Source organism: Triticum aestivum, chromosome 1A (genome assembly GCF_018294505.1).
Source record: "Triticum aestivum cultivar Chinese Spring chromosome 1A, IWGSC CS RefSeq v2.1, whole genome shotgun sequence".
Taxonomy (NCBI): Eukaryota; Viridiplantae; Streptophyta; class Magnoliopsida; order Poales; family Poaceae; genus Triticum; species Triticum aestivum.
Genome location: NC_057794.1, coordinates 138,861,022 through 138,884,276, shown reverse-complemented (window position 1 = coordinate 138,884,276; position 23,255 = coordinate 138,861,022).

The following is a 23,255-nucleotide window of genomic DNA, read 5'->3' as shown; positions in this document are numbered from 1 at the left end:
CAAACTTTACCAATTTTTTGCATGGGGTCATGAGAGCACGCCACAGGCACACATCGATTTTGATGATGTCCGAACTCCATCTGAATTTCCTGTAATTAAAATACCAACTAGGCCTACGCTAGTGGCCGCACCTCGCGGCCGAAATGTTTGAAACTTCTCCCTGCTTGTCGAACAAATGGATGAAAACTCACAAAGCGACGCACAAATGATCTGCACACCTTCTTTGCTAGGCTGATATGAAGGGGGTATCATAGCTAGTATCATGCATGCGAACTAGGCAATTTTGACAAGCTGTCATAGAATTAAATGAAGAAAGAGAGGGTTAAGTATCATATCATGAAACCATATCATAGAATTAAATAAATAAAGTACTACATATGATACTAGCTACTGTATGATACTATGCATTGGACTAGCCACAGTGGGAGTAACTTCAGCAGTAACATCGAGTCCAACTCAACAAATTTGCTTATGTGTCAATGAGTTAATGAGGAGAGAGGTAGTTTGAGTAACTTAGCTAGTTACTGTAACATCACATGTCCCAATGCAATATGAGTCCATAACCTAATAAATGAGGCTTTGCATGTTACCATACTTATGTTACTACTCACTATGAAAGGTAGTAACATAGTCTAGGGATATGTGTATGTTACTAGTGTAATGTTACTCTCCATTGTGGCTAGTCTTAGAGCAAGTACAATAGAGCAGTGACATAAGCAGGCTATAAGGAATAGAATAATATATATGTGCTTATTAGTTGGAGGAAAAGAAGAGGAGAGAGAATAGAAGCGGGCTCTTGGTTAGTATAGCTAGCTGCAACATGAGACCCAAGACACTTTGTGTGGATGTAAGGTGGCCCAACTATTGATAAACTAGTACGTATTTAAAACTTATTATTGTACAAGCCCGCTAAGAGGTTGGCTGTATATGACATGGCAACGTCTTATAGCCGACCGTTGGCTGTATTATTAACCATGCTCTTAGTGAGGTAGCTGCTAGTATATCATAGACTAGCTAGTATCATACTCCCTCCTTTCTGGTTTAGGCTGGTTGTAATGGTAGTATCATAAGCGGTATCATGCATGCCAGCTAGACTTTCTAGATGATGTGGCACACAATTAAATGAGGAAAGAGAGGATGTGGTATCATGTCATGATACCGTATCATATCATGATATCGTATTATATTAAATGTTGCACTACTTCCTGGGATGCATGACAATTAATAAGGTAACCTAAGATACTAACTTATATGATACTATGCATTACGGAAGTAGTATCATACACTAGTATATATCATATGCATGATACTAGTGTATATATATATATGATACTCCCCATTACAACCAGCCTTATAGGGCTCAATTCAAAAATCTCACCAACCAAGGTAGATGGTGAGTGGTGAAATACTTTTTGTAGTTTGCAAAAACACCCAATTAATGCTTTTGTTTTCCTCAAAAAATTGTGTTTTCCAATGTATTAATTTTAATACATGCATGCATATATAAAGTACATGCATTGGTCAATTTTTTCTCTTAATACTCGCATGCAATGATTTAATGCACCTTGGAATCTGAACATGTGATGGGGAACAACCAAATTGAGCCTTATAAAATGTAAAAACTAAAATTTTGAGATAAGCCTATAAACCGGAAAGGAGGGAGTATATATGCATGATACTAGTATATGATCGGTAATACCTCCGTAATGCGAGCATGCATAGTATCATAAGTTAGTATCTTAGGTTGCCTTATTAATTGCCATGCATGGCACAAAGTAGTACAATATTTAATATGATACGGTATCATGATATGATACCACACCCTCTCTTTCCTCATTTAACTATGTGCCACATCATCCAAAAAGTCTAGTTGGCATGCATCATACCGCTTGGTACTCCCATATTACGACCAGCCTTATTAGGGTGGCCATAGTGGGGGTATCATAGCCGGTATCATGCACTTGGGAATAGCAAATATGATGATGTGGCAAAGAAGCAGTAACATAGGTAGATACCGTAACATATATATAATAAATGCTATACTACTTTTGTGTCATGCGTGGCCATAAATACAGTCATCTATGATATATACTACTCCATGATACTATATATGCACTATGAAGGTACATACGTGTAGTATCATACACTAGTATCATATGCATGACACTATATATAGTATATGATACTCCCCACTATATAAGACTGGCCATAGTGGTGGTATCATATAGCCGACGATGTCATGCACTCAGAAATAGCAAGTATGCTGATGTGGCAAAGAATTAAATATATATAGAGAGGGTTAGAGTAACATATAGGTAGATACCTATCATGTTAAATGCGATGCTAATTTGTGTCATGCATGGCAATAGATATGATCTCTGATACTATACTCTATGTACTATACTATGCGCTATAATTAATTAAAGGTAGTATCATACACTAGTATCATATATATATATATATATATATATATATATATATATATATGCATGATACTAGTATATGACACTCTCCACTATAAGTAGCCTTAGTATATATAGGCTAACTAAAACACCCACATGTAGTTGTAGTAGGGTTTTTGACTTTAATTAATTATATATGCACTAAAATACAATGCAAGGTAAGTGCAAAGAATGACTTAAACATAGCAGACGACCTAAAATGGGACAGAATGATGTAGGTAGTAACTGACGATTTGTAGTCCGAAGTGCCACATCTCCTTTTGGAAACTATGATCCTTCTTGTGAGATGTTCCGGTATGGAAGGTGTGAGCACCAAAACTTGTGCCAAACTTTGCCATTTTTTCCATGCGATCGTGAGAGCACGCGACAATGACACAATGATTTTCGTTATTTTCCAGACTCTATATGCATTTCCTGGAATTAAAATACCAACAAGGCCTACACCTCTAGCCGCACCCTGCGGCCGAACTGTTTGAAGTTTTTTCCCGTTTCTCGCACAATGAATGAAAACTCGCAAAACGACACACAAATGATCTTGATAACACGCATGTGTAGTTGCGACTATATATATATACATACATACAAACAGGATCTTTTTTTGCATATTCATAGTTTGAGATTGCTAGCGGGGCCTGCCGCCTGGTAAAATGTACCAGAAAATCAAACCATAGGGTACAATTGTGATTTCTTACCATGGAAAAGGTTGGAGGCGAAACGATGAACTCATGTTTTCATTCGAACAAAAATATGATGTTAGGTAATGTAAATGTTTTCAAAGAGCACACAGTTCACTCACGAAAGCCGTGTGTTCACTAAACCATGGCCGATGCCCCCTCTGCCACGCGCATGATCTGAGTCGTGCGTTCTGATTGGCCAGAACCCAAACCCCACGGATTGTACGTCTGCACCGTTGGATTGTCCTTGATCAAACGTCGATCCTCATCCCTTTCGACAACACATGTAAATGTTTTCAAATATCCCCTCCCAAAAAATGTTTTCAAATAGCATACGATTCACACACGTAAGCCGCGTGCCTACCAAACCGTGGCCGATGCCCCCCTTTTCTGCGCACACAATCTGAGTCGTGCGTTCTGATTGGCCAGAACCCAAACCCCACGGATCATATGTCTGCATCATTGAATGCTCCCAGATCGAACGACAATCCTCATCCCTTTCGATAGGAAATGCAGTCTGGCTAGGAATTTATTTATATGCCAAAATGCACGGTAAATGCAAAAAAATGTCTTACATATAGCACACGAGACATGAAATGCGCCAGCAAATCAAACACGTGGTATAATTGTGATTGCTTTATGTGGAAAAAATTTAGAGGCGAAACGATGAACTCCCGTCTTCATTTCAAAATTAGTACATCTTCATTTCAAATGAAATTATTCTGTTTGTGCATACGAGCGCTTAGAGGCAAACATTTGCATAGGCCTTTCCATGCGTGCGGCCACCGGGGATATTTTCATCCTTTTCACCTAGGCCGCCAACACCCCCCACACCGTCCGCCCGCGTTTCACTCAAATAGTCCACCCAATCTCCATCTCCAGCTCCCCCTGCCCTAGATCCACAACAGAACCCTCTCCGGCGCCGCCGTGCTCACCCCGGCCGTGTGCCCGCTCTTCGGCGTTAAGCCTACCTCCATTGTCGTTCTCAACACACGGTGGCCCATGCCTCACCGTCTTCATTTGCTTGCCAGCCACCCTTGAGCATATCGATGCAGTAACCCTCGCCTCTCCTGTGGTCCGGTCGGGTTTGCATTAAGAAGCCTGTTAGTTACTGCTCTCCATCGCAGTGAGGCATATTTCCTCGCAATCCCTCTTCCAATTTCGTTCCGTATGTTCCCAAATTGTCTATAAAATAACGAAGAGCGTATATATGTTCATTATCTACCTTCCTTACTACATATAAGCTGTATTTGTTCCAATAAGTTACTGCCTATTTACAGATCGCGTGCGCCCGAGTCACACAAACTTAACAAATTAGCCATACATTTTCTAAAGTATTGCATGGCATGTTTAGAAAGATTTATACCAAGTTGTTAGTTTTATGCTTATTCTCCTTTCCTGAGTTTCGCATGTGTTCTCTGTAGATGCCGAGTAGCAGCGACAACACTCATGCTTCAGGCAATGTATCTTCATCTGATTGGACAACCCTAGGTCTTCTGTAGATTGTGAGGGATCAAGTAATCTTGAACAGGATAGAGCTGCAGCAATTACCCTTCTGGTCAGGACATGGAGGAACGATCCAAGGAAGCCCACACACCAGCCTAAAGGTGTATATGAAGTAACCGAGATTGATTTAAAGTCTTGGGCTCCAACTAAACCAGATAAAGCACACACGAGGTTCAGGAGTGTGTGTGCATTTGTTGGCAGGGAAAGGCTCAACATTAATTTGCCGGGGTTTCGGAAGGCTGACACAGAAACATGGCGAAGGATAGTCCGGGGATCATGGATCACTTCAACGTACCAGAGCAGTGGAGAATGTAGGTGGAACACACTGCATTGAAGAAGGCTAGGGATGCTTGGAGAAACTGGAAGCACGTGTTGTACAATAAGTACCTGAGGGAAGGCAAGGACCCAATCCCCGCATACCCCCAAATTACAAAGGTAGACTAGGAAGAATTCAAAAGGTTCAGGGCAACTAAAGAGTTAGTTGAGAAGAGTTTCAAGCAATCGGAACTTCAGAAGAAGAACATACACCCCCACCGTATGGGTGTGGCAGGATACTATGGCATGAAACTGATATGGGAACAGGAAGACAAAGAAACAGTAGCAGCAGGTGGGAATCTGGCCTTTAGTGAAATTAGGGGCAAACGCGCCAGAGACTACTTGCGGGCACGTGGAAAGAGGCGTGATGACGGAACTTATTACTTTGAAAACTCACGTGACGCCGAACTGTATCAAGTGATGTTAGAGGATTCCAAGATCCCTAGAAGGTTCTACAGGAACTCAGGGCCATGTGAAATTCTGTCCATTGCTCTGGAAACAAAAGAGCCCCCTAGTCGTGCAAGGGGTATATGTGTTAATGTCCCGCACAAGAGAGCTTTCACACTCAACAAAGAAGAGAGGCTCAGCATGAAAAAAGCGAGGAGTGAAATGAAGCAGAATGCATTGTATGAAAGGTTGAGGAAGGAGATTTATTCGGTTGTTTGAAAGGATGTTGAGGAGTCAATGATAATGTAGAAGGCTCTAACATTGACAAATAGCCAGCAGATGGGAGGGGAGGTGAGCATGGAGGATGCTGCTTATTGCGCGACAACACTGCACAAGAGTACCTATGCATCAGCTGACCCCAGCGACACTGAGACTGGAGCTGCTCGTGATGATGCTATATCTGATCTATCTGGAATGAAAGACAGACTGAAGGGTGTGCTTACACATTATGAAGGTACACTAAAATGTGCAACAGACTGGGTTTGCCCACCCTTCTTGGAAGATGGCCTCTTCTTGGACAATGTGCCATTGAAGCCGGGCTATATGAAGTGCTACGTGACTGAAGTAAAGCCTAGATTCAATGAATTTGCCCTAAAGAATGTCCTACAAGACTTCGATGAGCAAGGGACCTTGGGAGAAACATTGTTACATCACATCCAGTGGACATCAAAGGAAATAGAGTTCATCGATGAGATCCCTGAAGCCCCGCCAAGAGCAACCACTGTCGCTCCTCAACCGGTGACGCTCTCCTTGCCGTAGCAGCTCTCGCGGGCTGATGCATCAACCTGAAATCAATCGGCCCGACTTTGTGGCGTACAGGCCATGTCATCCTCCGCCCCAAAGCAGTCAGTATCAATGCCTACAACTGCTGAAGGCGCACCACCGGTTCAAATGCCGGCCGCTGAAGCAACGGGGGAGACCCAGCTGCAGCACATGCTCAGCAGACCAACCTGGTGGAACAGACTGCAAAGCACTCTGATGCTTCGGAACCGCCTGCTAAGCAGTTTGTAGGTCCAGAACCAACTGCTCATGAGTCCATCGGTCCGTAGTCGCGTGATCAACATACCAATGTGTCATTACTTCCTACTCAGCAAACCAACGCATTGGCACGACCTCCTCAGCACACCGACAAGTTGGCACCACCTGTGCAGAAACCCGACATAGCTTCAACGCATGGTCAGCAGTCCGATGCCTATGCTCCTACAGCCCAATAGTCCGTCACAGCAGCACCGCCAGCTCAGCGGTCCGCATAGATAAATTGTCTGCTAAGTAGTCCGTCCAAGGTTCACCATCTGCTCGGCAGTCTACCTTGCAGGCAACCAGATGTTCTGCCAGAAATGCTTCAAGTACCAAGAAGGAAGTGGCCAAAAAGGCTACACCCACGACCACGAGGAAGCGTAGTGGGAAAGTGAAGAGGAAAGAGAATGATTGCCTCTTATTTAAAGCACTCATCGCCCAGAACCAAATTAACAGCAGCTTGTTCGAATCAGGGAGTAATATTATTTCTAACGCCATGGATGATGAATAAGTACGTTTTCTGCTTGCTAAAAGTAAAGCAGACATACTTCAAGCACGCTATTACGTCCATGGCCAGCCATTTCTTGTTGGCGAATACTTTCATGAGTGCAACTCCAGTTACCGTGAGTTACATGAATATTGCATGGATCTAATGTCAGTAGCTCATCATGGTTTGGTAGTCCACTACAATAGAGATCATTTTCGACATGATGTTGGTTCCATCGATGTGAGTTTCAAGGACTAACATCTTTTCTTCAACTTCAACATGCTCGATGCCACGCTTGTTAGATGCCTGATTTTGTAAGTACTTAACAAATTCTGATCAACTTCTCCATACAAGGTTGTAAATGATAAACAACTAACTGCATTTTATTCCTCTCAGAGGATTGAATGCAGAGAGAAGAAAAAGGGAGAGTGTGTATTTCATAGATCCTGAATTAGCAAATGGCGCAACAAATACATGGTAAGGACCTACGGGACTGGGCCGTTAACACGGTCGTCCGTCTCTTCGAAAACATGTCCCATGCAGAATCATTTCTCTGGCCATATCATGAACGATAAGTCAAGTAAACAACCACGCATACACTTATTGTCTTTCAGATTTCGACATAATTCATAAGTTCATGGCTTTCTTAATATGTAGCAATCAATGAATATTGGTATTCATTGTTCCAAACAAGAACACAGTTTACTACATTGATTCTCTCAGAGAGTCAACAAACGCTCAGGATCTGATGCATCTTCAGCAATTCATGGATAGGTACTGAATTCTATGATGTTGAAATTAATTTGCATTCATATCTGGTTCAATAATTGATGTTGTCAAAATTCATCATCATTTGTAGTGTGCTCGCATTATGGAAAACTAAACCAGGGAACCTGTTCAAGAGGGAACTACCTCTGCAGCACGAGATTGTTTCTCCGGTAACACACCGAAATCCGTTATTTTCGGAAAATTTATCCAATAGTCTGCAAATACCTTTCCTTACGCTAGTCAAATGTTCAAGCTTCTAAATAAACCTCTTTCTATTTTGTCCAAAGAAAAAATAATCCATCTAACACCGGTTAGGTTGTTCCTAATAGGACAAATACATGACTAATTGTGTACAAAAAAATTTAGTGTCCTCAGCAAGAAGCAGGGACGAACCTTTGTGGATACTATGTTTGTAGACACATGATCTCCATCTGCAAATCTGCTGATAGTTGTGATGATCCTCGCAAATTAGTATCAGTAAGTCTATCTTAATTAATGTCTTCTACTCCACTCACATGGCACATTCTGGTCTTAAAAATACTGCAGCTTATCTTAAAACCGAGGACCCCTGAACCGCTCTCGGCTGGTGAATTGCTGATGGTTCAGAGATTTATCAGCGACTTCTTCCTGGATCACTACATCAATCCCACTGGTGATAATGAAGATTTCAGCATGCCTTCTCCAGAAACATTGAGTAAGAGTTAGCCGCTAAACATATAACACATGGATCCATTATTTTCCATCTCATGAGGTCTTTGTATTTCGTACACTATGATTTATTATGTAATGCATATATGTGTGGACAAATCATTGGAATTTAGCTACCATATGTTCAATTACAATTGTTGCGAAATCTGATGAATGTTCTTCCTGTGGACACTATTTGTTTAATTGAATATTGTGGCGAATTTGCTTTTTGCGTGCCAATTCAAAATGGGGTATTTTTGTTTATTTGTTCAATTGAATATTGTGGGCGAATTTGCTTTTTGCGTGCCGATTCAAAATATGATATTTTTGTTTATTTGTTCAATTGAATATTGTGGAGAATTTGATTTTTTCATGCCAATTAAAAATGGGATATTTTTGTTTTAACCTGGCAATTGCTCCACACACGGTTCAACTAAATGAGTGTGTGCGATCCACATCGGAAAGCATACGTTAATCGTAGTGGAACCGTCGGTGATAGACAGCAGATCGCAAACGATTTGCAGCGCTACTACGTGTACGTAGGGTCTCCGGAACCGTTTGTGATATCGCGTTATCGCACACGAGAATTTGGAGTAAACCGTGCCCAATGTAAAATACAATCCCAGTCATAATTTTTTCAGGAAACGTGTGGGATCCTAAACGAAAAGCACATGTCACTCTTGCGTGTAACATCCCAAATTTTCAATTTGGAATGTTATACATAGATCATCCATGCATATCATATTTTATTGCATTTTCGTTTTGTGATCCTCGAAATCCTAAGCAACTCAAGGACCCTCGGAGAGAGTTGGGGATTTCCCTGTTTTCATATTTGGTTTTACCAAATATCGAAACGAGGATTTTTGGTTTTAATTATTTTTCTCTCTGAAAATTTTTCATATTAAAATATATGAGAGGAGATAATATGAATTCTCCAAAATAAATGAAATATTGGAGGGAAAATATTAAAATCAAATATTTGTTTTTATTCAGAGTTTATTGCTATTTTATTTGAATTAGAAAAAATGCACGTTTTTCAAAGTTGCTTTTTAGGGCCAAGAAAATGTTCATCTTGTTCTAAATATTTTATTTAAACGATCAAAATTTGTTTTGGCATTTTTAGTTTTTTATTTTATTTTCTAGGATTTCTTTTGGTGAAATTATTTAAAAAAACGCGTAGTGGCCAACCGGGCAGAAGCCCACCCGCCGGCCCGCTCCCCGCGCCGCCGTCTCCGAGCAGGAGACCGCGCGCACCGCGCCGCCGCCCGACCGAAGTCCGGCCGGGACTCCCCCCGCGCCTTGCCACCTCCTCCAAGCCGTGCTGTGCCGCCCCCTCCTTAGAAGCCGCCGCTCCCCTTGGAACCCCGAGCCGCCCGCCGCCGCACCCCGCCGCCGCAAGCCGCCGCGCCGCCGTCGCCCGCTGCCGCGCCGCCCCGCCGCCTTGCTGCCGCACCGCCGCCGCCCCTCACCGAAGCCGCCGCCGCCGCCCCGCTCGCCGGAGCCGTCCGCCGCGCTGGACCTCGCCAGAGGTAGAACCGTTTGTTTTTAAAAAAAATCCGGTTCGGTTTTTTTAGAAACCCTAGTTTTTTTATAGATCGGTTCACCGGTTTTTTGCGGTTTAGTTACTTTGCGGACGTTCATCCATACATTCATTTTAACTAATGGAGTTCACTCATTAGTAACAGATAACAAACGCTCGTTCGTTAGCCTGTTCGTCAGTTTTCTTTTTCTCCGATTTTCCGCGATTATTTTCAATCACGATTTCTGATCTGATTTTTGTTTTAGTTTATCTTTTTGCTCGTTTGGCGGAATCAGGCGATTCAAGTGCCTAGATCTTCGTCTTGAAACCCTCTTTCCGTTTAACCAACTTGAAAAAGTTTTTGCTACTGTAAAATTTGACCTTAGTCCAGATTAGTAAATGGATCTTGTTTCTTTCACAGTTTGTGTTTCGTTGCTCCATTTGATTTGATTATTTTTGCAAACCGGAGTTCTTAAGTTGAACTTTCTGGTTAGATCTTCTTATTTGAGTTTACCCATGTTTCTTTGCTTGATTGCTTATGTATGCTATTGTTTGTTTGCAATAGAACATCTGGAGTGCGAAGCATGCTACTACGAATCCCTAGGTTTTGCGGATCATCAGCAAGGCAAGTAACACTTTGATCATACCCCTTTATCACCCAGTTTTTATGCATTAGTTCCAATCCTCGAACATTGCATGGTTAGGTTGTGATTTAACATGTGGGTTGGGAAGTAGTTGATTAGGTAGAACCTATTGCCCTGTTATTATCAAACCCTTGGGAGTTACTTCTACGTGTTTCTTATATTGCTATGCTATGCTCGTAGACGTGGTTTGGGTGAGTGAAATCCATGGGAGATGTGAGATTGTTAATTAATGGTTCAACTTAAGGTGGCAACTTGAACACACATCTGGGTGGATTGTTTGTTGGACACCTGGGGAATCTAGTGTTGTCCTAGGATATCCCGGAGTACCCGTGTGGTAATCCTATGGTCCGCCACCCAGGCTCAAAGGGAACTGAGATATTTTCATGCTAGAAACTTCTGTGTGCAGCCACAAGCTATTATGGGCTCTAGTATAGTTGAGTAAGTTGCGTGAAGCTCCCGAAGAGGTGGATCAACAGGTAGAGGGATGTAGGTTTGGTATGGTCTGCCCGGAGTAAGGGGTTAATGCTTCTGAAAGACTGTGTCTCGGTCATCCGTTTCTCAAACGCCCGGCAGTGCGAGAAATTCAACGGAGGAGATCGGGTCTTGTGGGGAAAAGTGTGCAAACCTCTGCAGAGTGTATAAACTAATCATGGTTAGTTGTGTCCTCGGTTATGGACATCTTGAGTATTATTACTTGGAGTATCATAAGTATCTCATCACTCTAAAATAATATTGTTGGGTTGTTAACTACTTTAATTGGGATTGAGTTGGAGGAACCTTCTCAATGATGTTTCAACTACGATGATAGTTAAATAAAATCTATTCCTTTGTTGTAGGGAAAAATTGGCTTTTCGCAAAACTGTAACCATAGAGCTTTCCACCAGCCAAATTGGCATGTAGGGATAGCATTATTCTGTTCTTGCTCTACTGTGTTACTTTGCCAGCATATTCCATGTGCTGACCCATTTTCGGGCTGCAATGTATTATGTTGTAGACTTTCAGACGATGAGTAAGGTTCATTAGGTCGTTGTCGTGCAGCTCAGCTATGCTGTTGGAGTTGATGGACTCACTTTATCTTCCAAGCCTTCCGTTGTTATCGTATTAGATGGCTTTAAGCCATATTTATTGTAATAAGTTCTCTTTTGAGACATTCTATGTAATAAGTGTGTGATTGCTACTCTGTTATAAATCCTCGAGTACTGTGTGTGTTAGCATTACCGATCCAGGGATGACACTGAAGCACAGAGACTTGACTGTTTGAGGTTGGGTCGCTACAAGATGGTATCAGAGCACACGCTGAATGTAGGACACGACCACTAAGCCGAAGCCCTAGATCACCATTCCCATCTCATTTCTGACTCCTCTCCATTTTCTACTCTTTAGGATGGTGGATGCAAGGAACATGTTTGCACAACCGGATGAAGAAACACCTTTTGGACGACACTTGAAGGAAGTCACTAAGTACCTGAACATTGAAATACCAAGCTTCAACGGGACTTACAACGCCACTTTACCTGAAGAGGAGCGATGGATGATTCAAGTTCAAGTTGCAGGAAGGACATTCACGCCAGTCACTAAGCCCATAGAGTTTTCCTTCGATGCACCAACCTGGAGTCTAGGAAAGAGCATGGTAGCTCACATTACCGTGGGACGCATTGGATAAGTTTATCATAAGGAGCTTAAGGATACTATCTATCAGATTTGTGGGCGCTGAGATGAGCAACGGGAGATGATCAACACCAGGAAGGACAGATCAATTGCAGCTTTCATCTAGGAGTTAAACCAACATATCCATCGCCAGGAGAACCAGATGTGTGTAGGAATGATAGTTCTGAAGAAGGCAATGACAAGGATCATGGAACTGGAGGAAGAACTCAAGGCTACTCGTGAAGATTATGAGGAGGAAATCATTGTACTAGTGGAGAAGAATGACGATCTAGAAAGGAAGCTAGGAGTATTCCTGGGAGACCCCACACCAGGAGGAGAAGACGAAGAACCCAAGGAGATTCGCCCGGAGGACTACATCATCATTGACGACACCGACTCGGACCCCGAAAACAACGATGATGACTATGAAGACGAAGCTGGAGAAGACATCATGGAGTCTTCATCCGAAGAATATTTTTAGTAGACCACCACATCGGTAGTAGTATTCCACCATGTAAATAGTATAGTCTGAGCACTTTTGTAACAATAGTTAGATCGATTGTATGCCCTTGATTGATTGATTGAGTGAAATGTTTATGTTTGTCTCATGTGCATATGGGTAGTGATTTCTCATTAGACCTCATTCTATTCTAATCTCTTCCCTCTAAAACCCATCAGATGCCTCCGAAACGTCACCCCGGATTTACCTTCCCACCGGAGCTCACTCAGTTGATCCAGCAGCAGAATACCCTGATGCAGTTGTTAGTTCAGAACCAAGGCAACAACAACAACAACAACAAAACAACCCACCGCCTCCACCACCAGTTGATAACTTAGCCCCTTTTCTGAGGTTGCAGCCGCCGGTGTTTTCGACTAGCACCGAGCCCATAGTAGCAGATGATTGGCTCCGCAGGATTGGAAGGGAGTTAACCACTGCAGGATGTACCGATGCTGAGAAGGTGCATTTTGCCGCACATTAGTTGGATGGACCAGCAGCCTCATGGTGGGAGAATTACACTGTCACCTAACCTATAGCCACTGTTACATGGGATCAGTTTCAACAAGCTTTCCATACAGCCCATGTCTCAAATGGAGCTATGAGTATGAAGAAGCGTGAGTTTCGCAACTTACGCCAGGGGAACCGTACTGTGGATCAGTACGCGGATGAGTTTAGCAAGTTATCTCGTTATGCCCCTGATGATGTGGCCACAGATGCCGCAAAGCAGGAGAAGTTTATGGAAGGGCTGAATGATGAGATGAGCATGCAGTTGATGGTGGAAACATTTAACAACTACCAGGAGTTGGTAGATAAGGCTCTTATGATTGAAGGGAAGCAACAGCAGATTGAGAGCCGTAAGAGGAAGTATGGACAAGGAAGGTATAATTCAGGAGCTTAGCAGAAGCCTCGCCTAACCCCGAACTCGGGAGGACTTGTTCATAACCATGGAGGCCACACCCATAATGGAGGAAGTAACCATAGTCATACTGGCCCAAGGAATGGGAATGGAAATAGAGCAAGCAACAATCATAACCGCTCCAATCCAGCCACACCCGCCAAGAGAGACCTAAGCCACATTACTTGTTTCAAGTGCGGGAAGACTGGACACTATGCCACGGAGTGCCCTGAAGCGAAGAATGGAAACGGCAATGGGAGCGCTGGAAAGAAGCCCAATCCATTCAACAAAGGACAAGTGAACCACGTCAACGTGGAGGAGGTTGAAGAGCAGCCAGACGCGGTTATTGGTAAGTTTTTGGTTAAGTCTTTTACCGCCCTTGTTCTTTTTGATACAGGTGCATCGCATTCATACATATCAAGGGAATTCGTGGATAAGTTTAAACTACCAACCCAAACCCTTAGGACCCATTTGTTAGTAAGTTCACCTGGAGCAGAGTATATGGCTAGTCGATGGTGCGACCAGATACCCTTAAGCATTGTTAGCCATGTTTTTCCGTCTGACCTAATAATCTTGGAGTCACAAGGATTGGATGTGATATTAGGAATGGACTGGATGTCAAAGTATGGAGGAAGCATTGACTGTGTTAGTAAGTCAATTTGTCTCACCACCCCGGAGGGAAAAAGGATCAAGTATGTATCTAGGCATGTGCCAAGGAGTAGCCAATTAAATACCCTCACGGGAGTTGTTCAGGAGGAAGTTCCTGTAGTCAAGGATTACCCGGATGTTTTTCCAGAGGAGTTACCAGGCATGCCACCAGATCGAGACATCGAGTTTTTGATAGAGTTATTGCCAGGCACCGGGCCTATATCGAAGAGACCATACCGAATGCCCACAAATGATCTGGAGGAGATTAAGAAACAGATCAAGGAGTTACTGGAGAAAGGATACATTCGACGGATCTCATCACCGTGGGGAGCCCCAATGCTTTTGGTTGAGAAGAAAGATAAGTCCCTAAGAATGGTTGTTGATTATCATGCGTTAAATGAGGTGACGATCAAGAACAAATACCCACTGCCGATGATCAATGATTTGTTCGACTGACTGCAAGGAGCTAAGGTGTTTTCAAAGATCGATCTGCGATCTGGATATCATCAGTTGAAGATACGAGAGTAGGACATACCAAAGACAACATTCACCACACGGTACGGGTTGTATGAATATACGGTCATGTCGTTTGGACTGACTAACACCCCTACCTACTTCATGAGCATGATGAACAAAGTGTTCATGGAATATCTGGGTAAGTTTGTTGTGGTTTTTATTGATGATATAATGGTATACTCGAAGAACGAGGAGGAGCACGAAGAGCATTTGCGCTTAGTTCTCGAGAAACTCAGGGAACATCAGTTGTATGCCAAGTTCAGCAATTACGAGTTTTGGCTGAAGGAAGTTGGATTCCTTGGGCATGTTATATCAGGAGAAGGTGTAGCAGTAGATCCGACCAAGGTTCAGTCAGTCACTGAATGGTTGGCACCCACTTCAGTTAGCGAGATCCACAATTTTCTTGGACTCGCAGGATACTATCGGAGATTCACTGAGAATTGTTCCAAAATTGTGAAGCCAATGACAGAGTTATTGAAGAAGGATACCAAATTTAAATGGACAGAAGAATGCGAAGCAAGTTTTCAGGAGTTAAAGAAACGTTTGACTACAGCCCCAGTGCTAATTCTGTCGGATATACGCAAGGAGTTTCAAGTGTATTGCGATGCCTCTCGCTTAGGACTTGGAAGTGTGCTTATGCAGGACGGAAGGGTTGTCTCGTATGCCTCGCGACAACTAAAACCACATGAAGTGAATTATGCCACGCATGATTTGGAGTTGGCTGCTGTAGTGCATGCATTGAAGACCTGGAGGCATTACCTTATTGGAAATCGTTGTGATGTGTACACGGATCATATGAGTTTGAAGTACATTTTCACACAGAAGGAGTTGAACCTTAGGCAAAGGAGATGGTTGGAGCTTATAAAGGATTATGACATGAAGCTTCACTATCATCCAGGCAAGGCCAATGTCATAGGACATGCCTTGAGCCAGAAGAGTTATGCTAATACCCTAGTGAGCACGGGATTGCCAAAGGAGTTAGTAGAGGATCTCAGGGAACTTCGATTGGAGATTGTTCCTAGAGGTTTTGTTGCAATAATAGAAGTGCAGTCTACATTGTTAGGAAAGATTCGAGAAGCTCAGAAGGATGACAAAGAGGTTGCCGAGATAAAAAATAAAATGAGTGAAGGAAAGGCCAAAGGTTTTGGTGAGGATGAACACGACACCTTATGGTTCGAGGACCGTGTTTATGTGCCCAATAACACAGAGATCAGGAAGTTAATACTTCAGGAGGCTCATGACTCGCCATACTCGATACACCCCGGAAACACCAAGATGTATTTGGATTTGAAGGAACGTTTCTGGTGGACTGGTATGAAGAAGGATATTGCCGAGTATGTAGCAGTATGTGATGTATGTCAAAGATTGAAGGCTGAGCATCAAAAGCCAGCAAGATTGTTACAGCCTATGCCGATACCCGAATGGAAGTGGGATAAAATTGGCATGGATTTTATCACCGGATTACCCAGGACTAAATCATGATATGATTCTATATGGGTAGTAGTTGATCGCTTGACCAAAGTGGCTCACTTTATCCTAGTGAAAACCACCTATACAAGTGCAAAGTTGGCCAAGATATATATGACCAGGATCGTATGTCTGCATGGAGTTCCGAGGACCATCGTATCAGATAGAGGGACACAGTTTACTTCAAAGTTTTGGCATCAACTGCACCAAACTTTGGGGACAAGGTTGGAGTTCAATACAACATTTCACCCGCAGACCAATGGACAGACCGAGAGAGTCAACCAGATACTAGAGGATATGTTGAGAGCCTATGCGCTAGATTATGGATCTAGTTGGGATGACAATTTGTCCTATGCGGAGTTCTCATACAACAATAGCTATCAAGCCAGTTTGAAGATGGCACCGTTCGAAGCCCTGTATGGACAAAGGTGCAGAACACCGTTGATGTGGGATTAAGTCGGAGACCGACAATTGTTTGGACCAGATTTGATCAAAGAGTCTGAAGAGAAAGTTAAGTTGATCAGAGATAGACTGAAGATAGCTCAGTCTAGGAAGAAGAGTTATGCAGATTCGAAACGCAAGGAAATAACCTATGAAATTGGAGATAGAGCATATCTACGAGTGTCACCCCTTCGAGGAGTGAAACATTTTGGAGTTAAGGGAAAGTTAGCCCCAAGATTTGTAGGACCGTATCGAATATTCGAACGTATGGGAGAAGTTTCCTACAAGTTGGAGTTACCTGAAGGACTGTCAGGAGTTTATGATGTATTTCATGTTTCACAGCTGAAGAAGTGCCATGCTGAGATGGCCGATATACCATCAAGAGATACCGTACCCTTGGAGGCGATTCAGTTGGACAGGGATTTGACCTATGAGGAGAAGCCAGTCAGGATTCTCGAATTTGCCAGCCGAGTCACCCGCAGCAAGGTTATCAAGTTTTGCAAAGTTCAGTGGAGCCACCATACCGAGGATGAAGCCACCTGGGAACGAGAGGATGATCTTCACAAAGACCACCCACACCTATTCTCTAGCCAACCCAAATCTCGAGGGCGAGATTCATCTTAAGGGGGGTAGGTTTGTAACATCCCAAATTTTCAATTTGGAATGTTATACATAGACCATCCATGCATATCATATTTTATTGCATTTTCGTTTTGCGATCCCCGAAATCCTAAGCAACTCAAGGACCCTCGGAGAGAGTTGGGGATTTCCCTGTTTTCATATTTGGGTTTTACCAAATATCGAAACGAGGATTTTTGGTTTTAATTATTTTTCTCTCCGAAAATATTTCATATTAAAATATATGAAAGGAGATAATATGACTTCTCCAAAATAAATGAAATATTGGAGGGAAAATATTAAAATCAAATGTTTGTTTTTATTCAGATTTTATTGCTATTTTATTTGAATTAGAAAAAATGCACGTTTTTCAAAGTTGCATTTTAGGGCCAAGAAAATGTTAATCTTGTTCTAAATATTTTATTTAGACGATGAAAATTTGTTTTGGCATTTTTAGAATTTTATTTTATTTTCTAGGATTTTTTTCGGCGGAATTATTTAAAAAACGCATAGTGGCCAACTGGGCCGAAGCCCAGCCGCCGGCTCGCTCCTAGTGCCGCCTTCTCCGAGCAGGAGACCGCGCGCACCGCGCCGCCGCCCGACCGGAGTCTGGCCGGGACTCCTCCCGCGCCTTGCCCCCTCCTCCAAGCCGCGCCGCCCCACCCCCTCCTTATAAGCCACCGCCGCCGCTCCCCTTGAGCCCCGAGGCGCCCACCGCCGCAAGCCGCCGCGTCGCCGTCGCCCGCTGTCGCGCCACCCCGCCGCCTTGCTGCCGCGCCACCGCCGCCCCTCACCGGAGCCGCCGCGGCCGCCGCTTGCCCTCGTCGCCGCCGCCACGCGTTGCCCCGCCGCTCACCGGAGCTGCCCGCCGCGCCGGACCTCGCCGGAGGTAGAACCGTTCATTTTAAAAAAACCGGTTCGGTTTTTTAGAAACCCTAGTTTTTTTATAGATCGGTTCATCGGTATGTCGCGGTTTAGTTACTTTGCGGACATTTGTCCGTACGTTCGTTTTAACGAACGGAGTTCACTCGTTAGTAACAGACAACGAACGCTCGTTCATTAGCCTGTTCGTCAGTTTTCTTTTTATCGGATTTTTCCGCGATTATTTTCAATCGCGATTTCTAATCCGATTTTTGTTTTAGTTTATCTTTTCTCTCGTTTGTCGGAATCAGGCGATTCAAACGCCTAGATCTTCGTCTCGAAACCCTCTTTCCGTTTAACTAACTTGAATAAGTTTTTGCTACTGTAAAATGTGACCTTAGTCCAGATTAGTAAACGGGTGTTGTTTCTTTCGCAGTTTGAGTTTCGTTGCTCCGTTTGATTTGATTCTTTTTGCAAACCGGAGTTCTTAAGTTCAACTTTCTGGTTAGATCTTCCTATTCGAGTTTACCTGTGTTTCTTTGCTTGATTGGTTATGTATTCTATTGTTTGTTTGTGATAGAACATCCGGAGTGCGAAGCGTGCTACTACGAATCCCTAGGTTTTGCGGATCATCAGCAAGGCCAGTAACACTTTGATCATACCCCTTTATCACCCAGTTTTTATGCATTAGTTCCAATCCTCAAACATTGCATGGTTAGGTTGTGATTTAGCATGTGGGTTGGGAAGTAGTTGATGAGGTAGAACATATTGCCCTATTATTACCAAACCCTTGGGAGTTACTTCTACGTGTTTCTTATATTGCTATGCTATGCTCGTAGACGTGGTTTGGGTGAGTGAAATCCATGGCAGATGTGTGATTGTTAATTAATGGTTCAACTTAAGGTGGCAACTTGAATACACATCTGGGTGGATTGTTTGTTGGGTACCTGGGGAATTGAGTGTTGTCCTAGGATATCCCGGAGTACCCGTGTGATAATCCTATGGTCCGCCACCTAGGCTCAAAGGGAACTGAGATATTTTCATGCTAGAAACTTCCGTGTGCAGCCACAAGCTATTATGGGTTGTAGCATAGTTGAGTAAGTTGAGTGAAGCTCCTGAAGAGGTGGATCAGTAGGTAGAGGGATGTAGGTTTGGTATGGTCTGCCCGGAGTAAGGGGTTAATGCTTCTGAAAGACCGTGTCTCCGTCATCCATTTCTCAAATGCCCGACAGTGCAAGAAATTCAACGGAGGAGATCGGGTCTTGTGGGGAAAAGTGCGCAAACCTCTGTAGAGTGTATAAACTAATCATGGTTAGCCATGTCCCCGGTTATGGACATCTTGAGTATCTATTACTTGGAGTATCATAAGTATCTCATCACTCTAAAATAATATTGTTGGGTTGTTAACTACTTTAATTGGGATTGAGTTGGAGGAACTTTCTCAATGATGTTTCAACTACCATGATAGTTAAATAAAATCTATTCCTTTGTTGTAGGAAAAAATTGGCTTTTCGCAAAATTGTAACCATAGAGCTTTCCACCAGCCAAATTTGCATGTAGTGATAGCATTATTCTTTTCTTGCTCTACTGTGCTACTTTGCCAGCATATTCCATGTGCTGACCCGTTTTTGGGCTGCAACGTATTATGTTGCAGACTTTCAGACGATGAGTAAGGTTCGTTAGGTCGTTGCCGTGCAGCTCAGCTATGCCGTTGGAGTTGATGGACTCACTTTATCTTCCAAGCCTTCCGTTGTTATCGTATTAGATGGCCTTAAGCCATATTTATTGTAATAAGTTCTCTTTTGAGACATTCGATGTAATAAGTCTGTGATTGCTACTCTGTTATAAATCCTCGAGTACTGTGTGTGTTAGCATTACCGATCCAGGGATTACACTGAAGCACAGAGACTTGACCGTTTGAGGCCGGGTCGCTACATTGCGGCAACGGTCGGTGATACCCAGCAAATCACAAACGGTCTTCAACACTTGTATGTGTGCGAAGGGGCTCCTGAACCGTTTGTGATAGAACATTATCACATACGGTAATTGTTGGGAAATGTGTGCGATGGAGTCTTGCATGGCAGACGGGTTACACAGAAAACTCGTGTGCGATGGGGCACAAATCGCACACAGTTCATATGTTGGCCCGTGTGCCTTACATACTGTTTCCCAAACTTTTCATTACGACAGACCATATGGTTTCACTGCGTCATTAGAAATGTTTAATCACCGATAGCACACGTGCGAAAGAATTTAGTGTGTGCTGCATCGCACACGATTACATTTTGGAAGGCCTCTGGATCGCTGCTCCATATCCCCAACAGTTTCTGGGTTGTGTGGGAAGGACACCCTATCGCCCACACTCACATGGCGATGGTCCCAAATGCTGTCGTGGAAAGGGGTTAAAAACTATTTGTATAGCACTGACGCGTACTAGTGTGTGTATGACTACGATTGAGATTCAACAAAAATAGACCACTCATCAAGGGTGCATGACCATAAAAGATATTACTCATATAAATAGAACAACCATTATTCTCTTATTTAAATGAATAACCGTCTCGCATCAAACAAGATCCAGATATAATGTTCATGCTCAACGCTGGAACCAAATAACAACTATTCAGGTCTAAAACTAATCTCGGAGGTAGATGTAGAGGTAGCGTGCCGACGGCGATCACATCGACCTTGGAACCATTTCTGACGCGCATCGTCACCTCGTCCTTAGCCAATCTTCGTTTAATCCGTAGCCCCTGTTTCGAGTTGCAAATGTGAGCAACAGAACCAGTACCAAATATCCAGACACTACTACAAGCATTAGTAAGGTACACATCAATAACATGTATATCAAATATACCTTTCACTTTGCCATCCTTCTTATCCGCCAAATACTTGGGGTAGTTCTGCTTCTAGTGACCAGTCCATTTGCAGTATAAGCACTCAGTTTCAAGCTTAGGTCCAGACTCGGGCTTCTTCCCGGGAGCAGCAACTTGCTTGCTATTCTTCTTGAAGTTCCCCTTCTTCCCTTTGCCCTTTTCTTGAAACTAGTGGTCTTGTTAACCATCAACACTTGATGCTCCTTCCTGATTTCTACCTCCGCAGCTTTAAGCATTGCGAAGAGCTCAGGAATAGTCTTTTCCATCCCTTGCATATTATAGTTCATCACGAAGCGTTTATAGCTTGGTGGCAGTGATTGAAGAACTCTGTCAATGACACTATCATCCGGAAGATTAACTCCCAGCTGAGTCAAGTGGTTATGGTACCCAGACATTCTGAGTATGTGTTCACTGATAGAACTGTTCTCCTCCATCTTGTAGCTATAGAACTTGTTGGAGACTTCATATCTCTCAACTTGGGCTTTTGCTTGAAATATTAACTTCAACTCCTGGAACATCTCATATGCTTCATGACGTTCAAAACATCTTTGAAGTCCCGATTCTAAGCCGTAAAGCATGGCACACTAAACTATCAAGTAGTCATCAGATTTAGCTTGCCAGACATTCATAACGTTCGGAGTTGCTCCTGCAGCAGGCCTTGAACCTAGCGGTGCTTCAAGGACGTAATTCTACTGTGCAACAATGAGGATAATCCTCAAGTTACGGACCCAGTCTGTGTAGTTGCTACCATCATCTTTCAACTTAGCTTTCTGTTGGGGATATACCTCGCGGTATGACCCGGCCGGACTTGGTGACTCACCAGAGACCCGGCTGGACTTGGCAACTCACCGGCGACCACCCGGACCTGGCGGTTTATGGATAACCCACCTACTAATGCAATTCACTGGTGACCCGGTGGGAGGGTCAGACGGATGACAAGGCCCAAGGCCCAGACAACCGGCTCATGTTATGGTGGGCCGGCTTAAGAGAAAGCATAACGAATACTCTCCTATAAAGGAAGCAAGACTAGGACTCCACTTGTAATAGAGTAATCCTAATCCTACTAGGACTAGTCATGTAACCCGCCCCTTCAACATATATAAGGATGGGAAGGGCACCCCAAGAGGGAGAAGAAACAATCTCTAGGGCTAGACACAAAGGGGGAGCCGGCTTGCAACGACTCTCTCATGAGCACAATGAGATCTAGGCACAAACAACATGTAGGGCTATTACCAGATGATGTTTCCCGGGGCCTGAAGCTGTCTAAATCCTTGTCTTGTGTTGTGTCTCTCGATTCCGCTCAACCCCTCTCAAGCTACTACAAAGATGCATTGGCCTGACGACTAAGTCCTCACACTAGGACATCTGCCGTGACAATTCCACAATAGTTCGCACCCACCGTGGGGCTTGCACACGGTGGTGTTGAGTTCTTGGAGGGATCTCTCCTAGGGATCGAGAGTTCACAATTTTCCAGATGAAGAAGAGCCGGTTTTGAAAGGATCTGCATCAACGTTAAATTCACTAGAAATTTTTTGACGTTGTTCGTCGGCTTGTTGGGAAAGATCATCAAAGAAGATTTCGAAGGATGAGGATCTTTGTTTGGTTTAACAAAGATTCACTGGGTTGGATGGATGCAAATCGCCAATAGGCACAAGGCCAAGTCTCCGTCGAAATCAAAAAATATTAAAAAGCATTGTTCATCGCATCCAATGATTTCGAATACTAGTGCATCTTCGACCACCTCATCTGAAATCAAATCGGTATTTTCCTTTGTCAACTCTGATTGGATCCATCAAGGAAAAATTATGACATGGAGGACTCGTCTCCGCCTCGGTCTGCGCTTTCGAGTCGGTTGGAGGTCACCTGGCCTGTGGCTTCCGAGCCGCTGCGACTACCCGCCACCGGCTGCTACACTTCTGCTAAGCCGCCTCCGATGACAGCCGCTGCCGTCAGAAGGCCGTTGCTAGCATCCCTCTGCTTCTCGCACCGCGAGCCTCCAGGCCTTGCGAAGCTGCCTCGGCCTCATCTCTTTTTCAAGCCGCCATTGCACTCTTTTGCTGTCGCTGTGGCCCTACGCGCATCTAAGTCGGGGAAGAATTGTCAACGACCATGGGCAGGAGAGGAATACGAACTCATAAACTTGGCTCCGAGCCACCTCTAATTCACGTGATTGCTGAGTTGTTGAGCCGCCCCTGCCTTCTATGCGGAGTCACCGTTTTACTGGCCCAGCAACGCTAAACCACCAGCTGTTATGCCTGTCA